Consider the following 12,046-nt stretch of genomic DNA (forward strand, 5'->3'; position numbering starts at 1 on the left):
CACAGCGCTGCCCACCTCATAAATTGGCTCCTTAGATGGCCCCCACACATAGTTATGCATCTTTTAGTGCCCCCTCACAATTATGTACCTTAGGTACCCAGTTATGCCTGGTAAAAAATCACCCCCCCCTCTCAGTTTTGCCACTTAGATGTCCTTCAAAGGATTATGCCACCCCATATGCCCCCACCTCCCCCCCCCCCCCCCAGGGTTATGTAGCGCCTCAAAGTAGTGCTGCCTCCGGTGTAAAAACTCACCTATCAGAGGTTCCCTTGACCAACAGAGCCGCTGTGCTCTGCTGTCTGTCTGTACATCACACCTGCATGCACTGGACTACGAGCAGCACGGGAATGATGAAGCCGGAAGCGGACTGCTCTCTGCTTCACCATTCTATTCAACTGCATCTGTGTCCTCAGGACATAGAGTTGAACGTGGGAGATGCAGGGGTCCAGACAGCTGGCGGTCCACCAGTTGAGTACCCCTGCTATATGCAAATAGAGAGGTCCGTCAGGCTGAGATAGGTAGGGGGAAATTGATGGGGAGCAATCTTTGACTCTTCTCCCTGTTCCCAGCTCGATTTTAAAGCTGTTTTCTCTGACACGAAACACTGAGGGCCTGCCAGAATCTCCTGCTGTCTGTGGTTTGACCACCATTAAACTGATGCCAGGTTTGCTTTAAAGTATAGATTTTCTAGTTGGTATACTAACTTTTTCAACATCCACAGCGATACTATGATTTAATAAATCAAGGTAGATGTTTAAGATCCTTTTTATGATGCGTGAAATTATGTACGTGTTCTGGTTAGGATGGGGATGGAAGTTCACTGCTAATAAAGTAGTGTCTCTTAGGTTTGATTTAGAAAGTGAGATGATAGACTATTAATAAATGACATTTTACTGCAAAAAATGCTTCAGTGCGGCTGGAAGTGGAATTTGTTACCATTTCATGTGTTAAGGAGGACCCACCACAAAAGCAGAGGACAAATCTTGACATTGAACCTTTGCACTTCCACTTATGTGGTTTCATCAGTGCGGTAAACAGTGCCTCAGTCTTCCTGCCATCCTTGGTATTTGGCAGGGTTTAGTCACGTGCAACATACAGAGCTTGACTGACCACTAAAACAGAAACGGCCCCGGACTCGGTCAGCAGCGCTTATATTCTTCAGTAGTGTTTATTCCATATCATGCTAGATTACGAACAGGACGCATTCGCCATTCTTCAACTGATAAAGATACAATGTTACAATAAGAAAGAAGTTTCTGTGAGTGAGACGCTCATTGAAACATCGAAAACCTGGAATGGAGTCCATTCTAGGTGATTCCTCACCAGGGTCCATTCTGCTATTAGAGGACCTTTCACCGATCCTGACATTGTGAACTAAGTATACAGACATGTAGAGCGGCGCCCAGGGATCTCACTGTACTTACTATTATACCTGGGCGCCGCTCCGTTCTCCCGTTATGTCCTCCGGTATGTTCGGGGACTTAATTATAGTAGGCGGGTTCTGCTGGGCATCTCCTTCCCCTAGGCCAATCGCAGCGCAGAGCTCACAGCCAGGGAGTTTTTTTTCTCCCAGGCTGTGAGCTCTGCGCTGCGATTGGCCAGCGGTGCAGCCTAGGAGAAGGAGACGCCCAGCAGAACCCACCTACTATAACAAAGTCCCCGAACATACCGGAGGACATAACGGGAGAACGGAGCGGCGCCCAGGGATAATAGTAAGTGCAGTGAGATCCCCGGGCGCCGCTCTACATGTCTGTATAGATAGTTCACAATGTCAGGATCTGTGAAAGGTTCTCTTTAACAACTCAGAACTAAAGGATACATTGTATTAGCAGTGCTCCAGACTACAAAAAATATCAAGGAGCCAATGGCTCCTAACCTGAAAAATTTAGGAGCCAAATGAAATATTTAGTTGCCAAATTTAAAATACATATAATATAGCTGGGATGTTTAGGGGCATGGGGTTTTCTAAGCTACACGCAGTTAAAGGGGTTGTGCACTCATTTCCATGACCTGTCAGACTAGCCCGATTTGCGTTGGTAATCCCTGGGTCCTGGCTCATTCGCTTCCAGGCATCCGCTGCTTTTTCAAGAATCTCATCCAAACAAAAACTTACCTTGACAGAGTAAGGGCTCATGCACACAAACGTATTTTTTTTCCCTGTCCGTTCCTTTTTTTTTTTTTTTTTTTTTTTGCGGACCATATGCGGAACCATTCACTTCAATGGGTCCACAGAAAATAAATACGGAAGTTACTCCGTGTGCATTCGGTTTCCGTATTTCCGTTCCGCAAAGAAATAGAACATGTGCTATTATTGTCAGCATTACAGACAAGGATAGGACTGTTCTATTAGGGGCCAGCAAAATGCATATGGTCGTGTGCATAAGCCCTAAAGCACATAATTTTAGATTTGGATGCTATGTTCTCCTCTTCAACCTTTTAGCCACTAAGGCACTGGGGCACAACCCCTCTTCCCCTCAACCAGGAGCACCAAGCTACACTGACACATTGTAACAAACCCACAGCTCTGTCACCAGAATGGGTTTTCAGCCTCTGTACATATGCCTTTATTCACTGTGTGTTACTACCTCACTATTTTCAAAGTCTCTAATTGTAGTCAGCCACAGGGACACTGAAAACTATCTTAACCTCATACTTATTACAGCTGAGGTTCCGTTACAATGTATCAGTGTAGATAAAGCATGGCGGTTACCACTAGATTGCAGGTTTTGGATGTAAGCATGAGCGTCTGCATTCACCAACAGCAAACAGACATCTTCAGTTTGATGCAGTGTGGCAAGAGGAAGGGGAGGGAGTTCTATTTTGAAGATAAAGGTTTGTCTGGACTGGTCAGTGTCGATATACACCGTGTAGGCCACTACAAGCATGTCCCTTCACAAGAACATGTAAGGCTACTTTCACACTCGCGTTTTGTGCTGAACCGTCATGGACTGATCCTTTCAGATAATACAACCGTCTGCATCCGTTCAGAACAGATCCGTTTGTATTCTTTAACATAGCCAAGACGAATCCGTCTTGAACACCATTGAAAGTCAATGGAGGACGGATCCGTTTTCTATTGTGCCAGATTGTGTCAGTGGATCCATCCCCATTGACTTACATTGTGTGTTAGGACGGATCAGTTTGGCTCAGTTTCGTGAGACTGACACCAAAACGCTGCAGGCAGCATTTGGTGTCCGCCTCCAGAGCGGAATGAAGACTGAACAGAGGCAAACTGATCCATTCTGAGCGGATCCTTTTCTATTCAGAATGTATTGGGGCAAAACTGATCCGTTTTGGACCGCTTGTGAGAGCCGTGAACGGATCTCGCAAATGGAAAGCCAAAACACGAGTGTGAAAGTAGACTTACTTTATTTGCATAGCAAACACTCACCCAGCACATGACATGGCCAGTTCCGTTCTCAGGATCTATGTGCACGCCAGCCGGGACAACACACAGGCGACGCTTGTTCCACCCACCACATTCACAAGCCAATCAGCGAGCAGGAGACAGGAGGAGACTTGCAACCGTCCAATAGAAACGAGTGTTTGTGCAGTAGCGAATACACATAAAGGGGCGGTGACCGCGCGAGTTATGGCCGGGAAGCAGAAAATTGCGCAAAGCGGGAGCACAAGATGCGGGAACCCAAGCCCCGCCCACCCTCTATGCAGGGTAGTGTGAGGGGTGGGCGGATCTTTACCCAGCAGTGTGTGTCTGCTGGATGAAATTTCTTTAAGAGGCAGAACAGCGGAGGGTCTAGGCGCAAATGCCGACAAGACTACAAAGTTTTGGTCGCCATCTGGAGCTATGATTAGGTTCATGTTTTAATTCAGTGTTGCAGCGAGCTCTGTAAGCTAAATATTATAATCAACCAGTGTCTCAATAATCTATGTGTCTAATCTCATAGTCTCTATTTAAACCCCATGAGTGTAGTGTGCCTAGGCTATCTGTCCAATAGGTCTCCCTTTTAAGTAGAAGTTTAATGCCACCACCCCTTCTGGGTAGCTTTACTTGCTCAATCACTTGATATCTGAGCTGGTGTTTAAGTGTGAAAGTGGTGAGTGATGGGCAGCAGAACATTTCCAGTACGGATGGTGGATTTATGTTTGCATATTCTATCCTTGATTGCATTGTTTCTTCTATGTACAATCTTTAATTACCCCTGCTATTAAAAAGTCCAATCATACGATGGTTCTCACTGAGGTGGTTTTGGTTCTCCCATGCTAAGGTGGCTTCTCGGTCTTATGACTTGGATCATGTGGAGTATCTGTTCTTATCAGTGGTAGAACAGAGCCCCTGAGATGGTGCAAAGAAACACATGGAGGTTAACTGGATTTATACGCTGGTGGCTGAATGATTGCCACCCGTAGATGACCTCAGACCTCTGCATAGGAGCCATGTGCCCAGATGTTTGAAAGCCCAAGGTCCACAAGTGACCCAGAAGTGGTGACCCTGGGGTGCCTGAACTCACTTGGGGTGAGAGCCCACTTGGCACATTTACATGCACTTCACTTTCAATATTGGGCATCCTCACCTCTGCCAGGGCTTTTAGGCTTTGCAGTATGAGGATTTTTTTTAAATTCCATCCGAATGTCTGGGCTGTAAAGGCACACATTCACTTATTTATTTTTTTCTTTTAACGGTTGGTTAACTTTCCACATTTTGTTTTGTCACTAGGACTTCCAGGGTTGTGGCACCCTTACCAGGGTGTGTGTGTGTGTGTGTGTGTGTGTGTGTGTGTGTGTGTGGGGGGAAAGGGGGGAAGGGGGGGAGGTCATCTAGTTCCTCACTCCTCCTACAAACCTCGACTGAGGTTCTTGGCAAACACCTGCAGTGGTAGATTAGGTGGAAGCCGGAGCAAGACAGGCTCTCTCTGCTTTGGCTGAGGATGGTCACCAGTCCCCAACCCTTGCAGGAGCCTTCTGGCCTAGAGTGTTGGGAATTGGTTTATTGGTCTTACAGAGAGGGCCTGTGATAGACTGCATCCTAGTGCACTTTTTGTGTGGCACACTGCACTTTTTTAGTTGCTCGAGCTGAAGAAAGTCACGTTCTTGGGCTTTCAATAAAAATTTGTCCAATAATGTCTATATAAAAATACTGCCAACCTGATGTTTTGTGTCCTCCTCCAGATGTCTGCCTCTTTGGCGTCCATAACTGGCAATCCATAGTTTATCTTTGGTGATTCATTGTCTGAATAAAAAGTATCCCAGGTGACTAGTGGTTTCATGGGTATTATCTGTGGTGGTGTAGAGATAGAAAGACTAGTTTTATTCTCCTAAATGCCGCATACGGAAAAGTGTTAAGAGGAAGGCAAACTACTTAGAACCGTAAAGATCTGGAAACACAAGGGTACATTTTTAAAGTGTGGAATATACAGGCTTTTCTATAAAAATGGGGGTAGAAATTGTTTTTCAATATTCCGTCTATATAGAAACTGAGATTCTAGTTGTTATCTTTTCTAGTGTAGCCAACAGTGATGTGATTGTTGCTGTCTGCATCTTCAGTAATGAAAACCAGTCTCGCTCTTAAGTGACATGCAGATCTCTAGAGCCTTGCAAGTGACAATAAATGAACGCATATAGACATCTTGCCTTTTTAATTAGGAGAATGTTTTCCTGGTTCAACATGTCTGTGATTTGGGAATTTACATTGTACAATGTAATAACTATAAAACTCGGTAGACCAGTGTCTTATGCTGTTATGATCTCATTATGATCAGATTTTCAGTTTTTCCCCCTTAGATTTAATTCTCCTCTACCTTCATTAGTTTTTTTCTCCCAGTGAAAACACCTGCTTGTGTATTTTAAATGATTTTACATCAATCACTTGCAAGCAAAGCAGATGCTCTGTTATGGAAGGGAATTGTAATACACTTAATTTTCCTTAAAAAAAAAAAAAAAAAAGTCTTAATTGTACAGTTATGATTCCCGAATCCCCATGCACTTTGTGTCTGTGCCAGGTCTGAATACTGGTTGTAAAATATGCTACAATATTCTACAAAGTTTAGCATTTAAAGGGGTTCTCTGAAACAGTGACATTGTTGCCATATGCATTAGACTGCATTTTCTGGTTGGTCTTTACAGTCAATGAAGGTCCGTTTTATTAAAGTTTTTTTGCATTTTTGAGTAATAGCTTTAAAGAGGACCTGTCGCCAAAAAATGCAATGCCATTGGAAAGCACCATGTTATAGAGCAGGAGAAGCTAAGCAGATTCATGTATATATTTGTGGGAAAAGATTCAGTAAAAGCTGAGTTACACATTTACATCTTTTTCTACTTCCTGTGAACATCTATCGGTACGGGAGGGAGGGGTTATCAGTGATAGTGTTGTGTGTGTGTGTGTGTGTGTGTGTGTGTGTATAGAGAGATAGCTGTCATTCACTGATAACACCTCCCTCCGGTACCGATACCACTTCACAGGGCTGCAGATATAAATGTATAAATTACAAGTTTTCCTGAATCTTTTCCCACAAAAAGATATATCAATCTGCTCAGCTTCTCCTGCATAACATAGTGCTTTCAGATCGCATTGCATTTTTTGGCGACAGGTCCTCTTTAATATGGAACTATAAATGTTGTAATTTAGTAATACCGAAGTCAAAAGAGTGTAAAGAGAGAGAGAGAGATGACCCACTGTGAGACCTCTTCATAGGATTTGTCAACAGATTTTACAGTACAAACCGCATGCATTAGAATGGTTGTATAATCTTTTTGGAGTTTTTCCCGGGCTCATGAGTCCTGTATATTCACAAGCTAAACTCAGTCTGTACCCACCTACAGTTTAGTTGACAAGCTCCTTTCAGTCTACTTCCTCCCCTGCTGCTGCGGAGTTTAAAGCATACCTAACTTTTCAACAGACTGCACAAATCGGTGTTTGTGCTTGGATCTTAATGTTGCTGTTAGTTACTGTGAGGGTAGCTTCCATCTACTGCACCCAGAAAGTAGAGGAGAAACTAGTTATCTCACTTACTAACTCGTGCCGAAATCGCACCAGTATCATGGAGGACATTCTAAAGAAGTACCGGCCCATATGGATGTCAGTAAAGCACTTGGGCAGAGATAGAAATGGTCAATTTAGCTGGTAGTATTTTTGGTGTTTTTCTTAGAGTCCTGCCTCAATCAACACCTGCTCAGTCCCCCCCCCCCCCTTTTCCACTGTAGACTTGTATAGGATGATGTAATATGATCCTTCATTGAGTAGGCAGCCATCTTGGTCTCCCAAGACAGATTGTGTGTAAAAACCAGCGACCGTTATTTTTGAAAAATAAAGTGGGGTGGACAGCTGATCACTCTAGAACAAGACATTTCTCTCTGATAAGATATGTTACAAAGTGTCTTATGGTTTTTAGTGATTATTTAAAGAGTAAACCTTTTAATTACATTTTTGTTAAAATGTCCCTAATGCCATAATGGAGTACAGTCAGGAACGCACATTACTGCTCCTGCCTGTGCCCCCCCCCCCCCAGAGGTTTACTTCATCCTTCTATAGCACATGGGTACCCTGTAACCATGTGCTATGTCAGGATTAGCTGAGCGGAGCAGGCTCCTGCTTCGCTAAGCTTAAAGTCCTGCATGTCAGCTCCTGCCCGTACTTCATTCTCTGTGGCCCCATTCATAAAGTGTAGAGTCCGTACTCCGTACACTGCTAAATAGTCGGCTCTGTACTGAAAAGTCAATTTTAGGCTACTTTCACACTTGCGTTCGGAGCGGATCCGTCTGGTGTCTGCACAGACTGATCCGCTCCTATAATGCAAATTATGGGATCCGTTCAGAACGGATCCGTCTGCATTATCTTTCAGAAAAAATTCGAAGTGTGAAAGTTAGTCAGACGGATCCGTCCAGACTTTGCATTGAAAGTCAATGGGGGACAGATCCGTTTGAAATTGCACCATATTGTGTCAACTTCAAACGGATCCGTCCCCATTGACTTACATTGTAAGTCTGGATGGATCCGTTAGGCTCCGCACGGCCAGGCGGACACCCGAACGCTGCAAGCTGCGTTCGGGTGTCCGCCTGCTGAGCGGAACGGAGGTCAAACGATGCCAGACTGAGGCATTCTGAGCGGATCCGCATCTACTCAGAATGCATTGGGGCCGTACGGATCTGTTCGGGGCCGCTTGTGAGAGCCTTCAAACGGAACTCACAAGCGGAACCCCGAACGCTAGTGTGAAAGTAGCCTAAGCACACAGGGAAATCTGCGCTTTATGGGGGGGGAGAGGAGAGTGTATTTAACCGCCTCCGGACTGCCTAATGCAGGATTGCGGTCCGGAGGCGGCAGCCCTGCGCTCAGCGACGCATATACGCGTCATCTCGCGTGAGCCGAGATTTCCTGTGAACGCGCGCACACAGTGATGCGATTTTTTTTTTAACCCCTAACAGGTATATTAGACGCTGTTTTGATAACAGCGTCTAATATACCTGCTACCTGGTCCTCTGGTGGTCCCTTTTGTTTGGATTGACCACCAGAGGACACAGGTAGCTCAGTAAAGTAGCACCAAACACCACACCACACCACTACACTACACTACACTACACCTCCCCTGTCACTTAATAACCCCTTATGAACTACTGATCACCCCCCCCTGTAAGGCTCCATTCGGACGTCCGTATGATTTTTACGGATCCACTGATACATGGATCATGATCACCCCATATAGACTCCCTGATCACACCCCTGTCATTGATCACCCCCCTGTTATTGATCACCCCCCTGTAAGGCTCCATTCAGACATTTTTTTGGCCCAAGTTAGCGGATTTTTATTTTTTTTTTCTTACAAAGTCTCATATTCCACTAACTTGTGTCAAAAAATAAAATCTCACATGAACTCACCATACCCCTCACGGAATCCAAATGCGTAAATTTTTTTAGACATTTATATTCCAGACTTCTTCTCACGTTTTAGGGCCCCTAGAATGCCAGGGCAGTATAAATACCCCACATGTGACCCCATTTCGGAAAGAAGACACCCCAAGGTATTCGCTGAGGGGCATATTGAGTCCATGAAAGATTGAACTTTTTGTCCCAAGTTAACGGAAAGGGAGACTTTGTGAGGAAAAAAAATAATCAATTTCCCGCTAACTTGTGCCAAAAAATAAAAATTTCTATGAACTCGCCATGCCCCTCATTGAATACCTTGGGGTGTCTTCTTTCCAAAATGGGGTCACATGTGGGGTATTTATACTGCCCTGGAATTTTAGGGGCCCTAAAGCGTGAGAAGAAGTCTGGGATCCAAATGTCTAAAAATGCCCTCATAAAAGGAATGTGGGCCCCTTTGCGCATCTAGGCTGCAAAAAAGTGTCACACATCTGGTATCGCCGTACTCAGGAGTAGTTGGGGAATGTGTTTTGGGGTGTCATTTTACATATACCCATGCTGGGTGAGATAAATATCTTGGTCAAATGCCAACTTTGTATAAAAAATGGGAAAAGTTGTCTTTTGCCAAGATATTTCTCTCACCCAGCATGGGTATATGTAAAAAGACACCCCAAAACACATTGCCCAACTTCTCCTGAGTACGGGGATACCAGATGTGTGACACTTTTTTGCAGCCTAGGTGAGCAAAGGTGCCCACATTCCAAAGAGCACCTTTCGGATTTCACCGGTCATTTTTTAGAGATTTTGATTGCAAACTACTTCTCACGCATATGGGCCCCTAAAATGCCAGGGCAGTAGAACTACCCCACAAGTGACCCCATTTTGGAAAGAAGACACCCCAAGGTATTCGCTGATGGGCATAGTGAGTTCATAGAAGTTTTTATTTTTTGTCACAAGTTAGTGGAATATGAGACTTTGTAAGAAAAAAAATAAAGAAAAAATCATCATTTTCCGCTAACTTGTGACAAAAAATAAAAAGTTCTATGAACTCACTATGCCCATCAGCGAATACCTTAGGGTGTCTACTTTCCGAAATGGGGTCATTTGTGGGGTGTTTGTACTGTCTGGCCATTGTAGAACCTCAGGAAACAGGACAGGTGCTCAGAAAGTCAGAGCTGCTTCAAAAAGCGGAAATTCACATTTTTGTACCATAGTTTGTAAACGCTATAACTTTTACCCAAACCATTTTTTTTTACCCAAACATTTTTTTTTATCAAAGACATGTAGAACAATAAATTTACAGAAAAATTTATATATGGATGTAGTTTTTTTTGCAGAATTTTACAACTGAAAGTGAAAAATTTCATTTTTTTGCAAAAAAATTGTTAAATTTCGATTAATAACAAAAAAAGTAAAAATGTCAGCAGCAATGAAATACCACCAAATGAAAGCTCTATTAGTGAGAAGAAAAGGAGGTAAAATTCATTTGGGTGGTAAGTTGCATGACCGAGCAATAAACGGTGAAAGTAGTGTAGGTCAGAAGTGTAAAAAGTGGCCTGGTCATTAAGGGTGTTTAAGCTATAGGGGTTGAGGTGGTTAAAAATACAAAAAGCAATAATAAAGTATATTTCAAAAAGTGTTATTATTGCATTAGGGACATTTTAACAAAAATTTTATCAAAAGTTTAGTTGCTCTTTAAGTTTAGCTCATGAATACGATGGACTCATGAACTTATTCTTGCTGCTCATTTTAATATGAAGCCGGAAAACCTGCAAAAAGTTTGTGCAGACATTTTAACATGGAATGTTACCACCAGCCTCGTCAGGTCTATGAGATCTATTTAATGATTTATGCCGTTTCTATTGGGAAATCTGGTGACTGATCCTGTTAAAAACAAACACCGCTCTAGTAGGTTTATGGTATCATTTATATAATTGTGGGTTGTGTTCCCAAAAATATATAAAGTATGTGCGATCATTTTTACTGCATGCCAGTAAAGACCTTACATGTTTTAATTGTAAAAAACATTCAGAGGAGTGTGCAGTTAATTATTATTTTTTTTTTTACTTTAGCTATGTCACATAATTCCTATTTTAATAAATGAAAAAGCAGAAAAAGCATTCTGCAATTTACCATACAGTGTTCGTGCTTGTGGTCCAGCTCATCAGAGTTAGAAAGTGTCTGAAATGGTAATATATTGCAAATCACTCCGTGATTTTATCTGATTCCCAGTTGATCTGGAAGTTGGTAGTCACACAGCAGTCATTATTCCAGCTGATAAAGCCACTGGAAGCTCATTATTTTAGCATTGATCAATGATCCAAGCTTGATACTACTTCTGCATTAGCACTAAACCTTTTTCATGAAAAAGAGTTCAAGCGTAGGTTTATGACGTAAGCACACTACAGCAGTTGTGCAAAGTGTCATACCTATAGGGATGAATGTACATGTTGGATGTACAAAAAATGAGATGTGAACTGAACCATAGTGTGGCAGTCACTGATAATATGATTCTATATGAGGATAATAAGGATTATAGTTCGGTAATTGACCTTTGGTCGTCTTCAGGTTATAAAGAAGTTATCCTAGGAAGAATTTTGTTTGCCGTTAAATCCAGCTCAGAATTATACTTATTTTTATTTCCAAAAATGTTAGCATAGTGACGCCTGTCATGTAATTGAATAGCCTTTCCTGTGTCCACGTTTGTAAATGTTCCGAGGTGGACACATGCTCAGGCTCTCTGCTCCTTCAGTTGTGTGGTGAGCCTTCTAGTTCTGAAGCCGCTCAGAAGGGCTGCAAATGCAATGACAGTAATGTTTTCTCGCTCTCTGCACTTGCACAATATTCCCTCTGACCAGCAGAGAAGATGTTGCAGCTGCAGAGGTGGTCACCAGACTATGATGGGAATCTCTCCACATACCCAGTGGTTTTGTATAATGATAGATACGATAATAGGAGATTGCATCCACAGCGATCAGCCGTTTTGTACCAACCTCCTTCTCACAATCTTGTTTCTTGCTGTCAGAGAACCTTTTAGGTGGTGGTCCTTGATAAGCCAGCACCCTTACAAAAGGTTGCACTTGAACTTAACACTCTACTTGGACACTTATGTTGTATTGCAATGTTATATCATTTGCTGTTCATGTGTCTTTATGTTTTGTGCTGGATGGGGCAGACGCAGTGGCCTGACAAGTCTCTGGTCAGATGTGCAGATACAGAGGCTCTATGCCAAGG

The 12,046-nt window shown here is 43.1% G+C and overlaps 1 protein-coding gene and 1 pseudogene across 1 annotated transcript in view; both read left to right on the forward strand.

Moving 5' to 3' along the window:
- The window catches only part of LOC120995543 (S-adenosyl-L-methionine-dependent tRNA 4-demethylwyosine synthase TYW1-like), a 244,696-nt gene that overhangs the window by 81,372 nt on the left and 151,278 nt on the right, over window positions 1-12,046 (forward strand). The gene's annotated exons all lie outside the window — the stretch shown is intronic.
- On the forward strand, window positions 4,227-4,357 carry LOC120996731 (annotated as a pseudogene).

Source organism: Bufo bufo, chromosome 3, assembly GCF_905171765.1.
Source record: "Bufo bufo chromosome 3, aBufBuf1.1, whole genome shotgun sequence".
In the NCBI taxonomy this organism is placed as follows: domain Eukaryota; kingdom Metazoa; phylum Chordata; class Amphibia; order Anura; family Bufonidae; genus Bufo; species Bufo bufo.